This window comes from Brassica napus, chromosome C8 (genome assembly GCF_020379485.1).
Source record: "Brassica napus cultivar Da-Ae chromosome C8, Da-Ae, whole genome shotgun sequence".
Taxonomy (NCBI): Eukaryota; Viridiplantae; Streptophyta; class Magnoliopsida; order Brassicales; family Brassicaceae; genus Brassica; species Brassica napus.
Window position 1 is genome coordinate 4,403,063 of NC_063451.1, and position 4,990 is coordinate 4,408,052.

Below are 4,990 nucleotides of genomic sequence, written 5' to 3' on the forward strand. Positions count from 1 at the left end.
TAATTCGTGTTTAATAGATATCATTCCAGGTTTGGAGCAGGTGAAAGAGCAAAGAAGAGAGATTCAGGAAGTCAGATGTCGTTTTGAAGGATACGATGCGGAACAGCCATCTAGAACAACCCGAAGGTTGTTCCCGAAGAGAACAAGCGTCTGACTATTCCCGATCATTAAGGAAACTTCCTATTCCGGAAGTGTGCCCTAGATTCCACTCTCTCTTATCTCTTTACCACCAGCGCCTCCATATAAAAAGGCCTATGCTATCATTTCTTTTTCTTACGCTAGTTTTTGCAAGAGACCTAGAACTATTTTCTTTGGATTAAGCAACTTGTAAGGGAGAAGGCTTCATCCTCACGAGAAGATCATCCTGAACCCTTGTCTTTCTACTTTATTTTATATGCAGTATTATTCAGAAACCATGTCTGTGTCATCCTGCTTTATGATTGAGTAGTAGGCTAAGCTTGCTTAGGGTTGTAGGGTGTTAGCCGCATGAACTGAACACAAATAAGTGATCTTAACTGTTCTTCATTCATATTATTCTTACTGCTTACATTGAATTGATAACTTAATGTTCGATTTCTGATTTGATCACCTAGCTAACCGCTTAGGAGATAAATTGACATATATTGAATGAGCTTTGTATCCCTAATCAGCGAGAGTAGATATTAGGGTATTAAGTGAACTAATCAGATCTTGTCTCTAAGGCTTGTTATCGCGTCTTGTTCCAAGTGAGAACTTAGGATTCAAGACCAATCTGCAAAGGGAGCAAGACCACGATAGTGGATTGTTCTAGCCGAGTGATCTGAGTTCTAGACTGCACCTCATTGCACTTGAATAGTTGTTCAGTTTTGCATTGACACCCGATTAATAACCCTAAGCCGGCTTCATTTAAATCGAATTTGAACCATCTAGGTATTCTAGTTACTTGCGTCACAATTAATTCTCAAAACCCCACTTGTTTCTCAGCTTATTATTGAACTCATAAGAGTAAAGAGTAAACTGGTCCTCTGGATTGAATTTCAAATATTACAATTACCATTGTTACCTTGACAGTAGCAAGGATTCATTTTTAGTGTATCAAGTTTTGGCGCCGTTGCGACGGGGACTAAGCTTTTACCTTTATTTTCCGGTTTAATATTTAGTCTGAGATATCTAACTTGCTTTATTTCTTTGTTGGAACAGATGATCCAAGTGCATGACCAGTAGACATACTCGGAGCAACGCACATGGACCACTACATCAATTGACCAACAACGAACTCGCAAGATTAGAAAGACAGAACCGTCAACAGCCAAGAACAACCGACACCAACATGGGTGATCACGGAAATATGGATGACCTCATGGCTGCATTGGCACTCATTCAACAACAAATGCAGACTCAGCAACAGCAGATGTTGCAGATGCAGCAGACCATCCAAAATCAGCAACAAGCTGCTCAGGAACAAGCAGCCGTGAATTCCGCACGAGAAGAGCATGGTGCTTTTATTGGGGAGCGAAACCTTCAGCGGAACTTCGCTACTAACCGCTCCCCCATCAACCCTCCACCTTGTACTCGACAAGATTATGAGATCAAACCTGGACTAATAGGTCTGGTACAGAAGAGCACGTTCAGCGGCCTCACTTCAGACATTCCAATGGACCACATAGAGGCCTTTGAGAGGATCTGCAATTTCTCTTGCTCTAATGGAGTGCCACCAGATTATGTCAAATGCACGTTGTTCCCATTCTCTCTTGAAGGGAAAGCTTCTCGCTGGTTGTAATCTCTCCCAACCGGTTCTCTCACCTCATGGGACCAGGTTCAATCAGCATTCCTGAGCCACTTCTACACAAAGTCCAAAACCGCGGCTCTACGGCACAGAATCTCCAACTTCAAGCAGAAGTCTTATGAACCTTTTCATGAAGCTTGGGAAAGGTATAAGGAATACCAGAGAGAGTGCCCACACCATGGGTTTGATGATGATTATATATTGGAGGTGGTCTACGATGGAGTGAGTTATGAGTTCCGAAACACCCTTGACTCTTCTAGTAATGGAGACTTCAAGACTCAAACCACACCTGGTGCGTTTGCGTTGATTGAGAACGTGGCATCAAGTTCACTGAACATGAACAAGGAGCATGACCGCTCGAAGAGTGAGAACAGCATAGATGATCTCGCAGCGAAGGTGGACCAACTGCTTAAGGGAAACTAAAGCCAAGTGTTCATAATGGAAGAAGCAACTCCTGCGAAGAGTGCCGGTGACCTGGCGTTTGAAGCTGAATTATCAGGAGACGATCAGCAAGAGGTGAGCTACGTGAATGGGCAAGGATGGCAGCTCAAAAACTACCACCCAAACCCTAACGTGCGGAACAACCAAGAGCTTTTCTGGCCTAAGCAAGATAAACCAACTGATCCTGCACAGAGTAACCAAGGTCAGTATGCCGGGTATCAAAAGAACTACCAACCCCAGGCTTATGTTCTAAGCCAACCGCAGAACACCACACCCCAGATGCAGAAACACCAGAACCCTCAACCAGCTACCTCCTCACCTATCGTTGCTCCGCAAGATGAGACAAAGGTCATGTTGCAGCAACTGCTCCAAGGACAACAGCTCCAAGGGAAAGCTCTGAACCAGGTTACTACCGAGATCAATACCAGAATGAACCATATGTTCGGACATTTGAGCACCAAGTACGATAATGTCGCGAGCCATATGAGACAGATGGACATTCAGATAGCTCAGACTGCTGAGAGCGTCAAGAGGCAGCAAGGTACTCTACCTGGTAAAACAGACAAAAATCCTAAGGAGTGCAACGCAGTTCAACTGAGGAGCGGAAAACAACTTTCCGAGCCGGAGAAGAGGAGGTTCACCACGGCTGAGAAAGGGAAGCTGGAAGAGTCGGAACAACTACCAGCCTATACCCCGGCAGTGAGAGGAATATGGAACCTGCAGTTGGAACAAGTTCGCCAGGGCCAGAACAACCAGCTGAAGCTGTTCGCCTGATCCCAGAGGTTGTTCCTCCTCGCGAATACATTCCTAAAGTCCCTTACCCTGTTCCAGCAAAGGCCACTCGTAAGGACAGAGAGGAGATGAAGTGCAGGAAGATGCTGGAGGACCTAACCGTCCGACTCCCCTTGATGGATGCGATCCAGATGAAGCCCTCCATGCGCAGCTTTATGAAGGGATTGATCTCAGGAAAAATATCAGAGGAGAGCGAATTCATGACAGTTTCCCAGGAGTGCAGCGCAGTGCTTCAGAACAGGCAGATAAAGAAGCGAGGAGACCCTGGCAAGTTCTTCCTCTCTATCCAGATAGGGAAGACAGTTTTTGCATGCTCCTTGGTTGATCTTGGATCCAGTGTGAACCTCATGCCTTACTCTGTAGCACGACGTCTAGGATACACGCATTTCAAACCAACTAAGATGTCCTTAGTGTTCGCGGATAGATCAATCAAATCCCCAGTTGGTATTCTAGAGGATCTCCAAGTAAAAGTCGGAAACACCTCTGTTCCAGCAGACTTCGTTGTTCTGGAGCTGGAAGAAGAGCCTAAGGATCCTCTCATCTTTGGAAGACCATTCCTATGTACTGTTGGAGCCATCATTGATGTGCGACAAGGGAAGATTGATCTGAATCTTGGGGACATAGTCATGCAATTCGAGATGGATGAACTACTAAAAAAGTCGATGTTAGATGGGCAGACCTTTGAGGTTGATGAAGGGATTGACCCGCTGCAACCTTGCGAAAGAATGATCGAGGAGATTCTTACAGAAGACCCACTTGAGCTTGCACTAGTAAGAGCTGAGGCCGAGCAGAGTGTCGTAAACATTGATGCAGACTGGTATGCCAAGATGCTTGATTCCGCAAGGAGTATGGGAAGAATGGTAGCGAGTCTAAGTCTGGAGGAGGCAAGCAACAGGGTCGAAACCACTCCATCTAGAGCGACCCCTACACCTGACTCGCCTGTTCTGTCGAACCAACCAGAGGATCCCTGGAACGAGCTTAAAGCTCCCAAGGTTGAGCTAAAACCCCTTCCCAAGGGGCTCAGGTATGCTTTCTTAGGTCCGAATTTCACATATCCTGTCATTGTCAATGCTGAGCTAAATAATGTGGAAACTGTATTGCTTTTGTGTGAGCTTAGGAAATATCGTAAGGCAATAGGATATTCGCTAGCTGACATACCTGGCATTTCACCTGATTTATGCATGCATAGAATACACCTAGAAGATGAATCAATGACTTTTGTCGAACATCAGAGGAGGTTAAACCTGAATCTAAAAGTTGTCGTTACGAAAGAGATTATGAAACTTCTTGAAGCAGGTGTAATCTAAACCATATCTGATAGTAAATGGGTCAGCCCTGTTCATGTAGTACCTAAGAAAGGTGGGATCACTGTTATCACGAATGAAAAGAATGAATTGATCCCTACTAGGACAGTGACAGGACATCGCATGTGCATTGATTTCAGGAAATTAAATGCAGCAACTAGAAAGGATCACTTCCCACTCCCTTTTATTGATCAAATGCTTGAGAGATTGGCTAACCACCCATATTACTGCTTTTTAGATGGTTATTCAGGTTTCTTTCAGATCCCTATCCATCCAGACGATCAGGAGAAGACGACGTTCACCTACCCCTACGGAACGTACGCTTACAGGAGAATGCCATTCGGCATGTGCAATGCGCCAACAATATTTCAGCGTTGCATGATGTCAGTCTTTACTGACCTGATCGAAGACATTATGGAAGTTTTCATGGACGATTTCAGCGTCTATGGAAGCTCCTTTAATGTCTGTTTGTCAAATTTGTGCATGGTACTAAAAAGGTGTGAGGAGAAACATCTCGTGCTCAACTGGGAGAAGTGCCACTTCATGGTCACAGATGGGATTGTTCTGGGGCAAAAGATCTCCGAGAAAGGAATTGAGGTGGATAAGGCAAAGATCGAGGTGATGATAAGTTTGCAACCACCAACAAATGTGAAAGCTATCAGGAGTTTCTTGGGTCACGCTGGGTTTT

General features: G+C 44.9%; 1 non-coding gene across 1 annotated transcript; it reads right to left on the reverse strand.

The window, feature by feature from the left end:
• Nucleotides 1-1,843: 1,843 nt before the first annotated feature.
• Nucleotides 1,844-1,950, reverse strand: LOC125592167. Its single transcript, XR_007328014.1, has one exon. It is a non-coding gene; the product is annotated as a small nucleolar RNA R71 (small nucleolar RNA).
• Between the last annotated feature and the right edge of the window lie 3,040 nt (nt 1,951-4,990).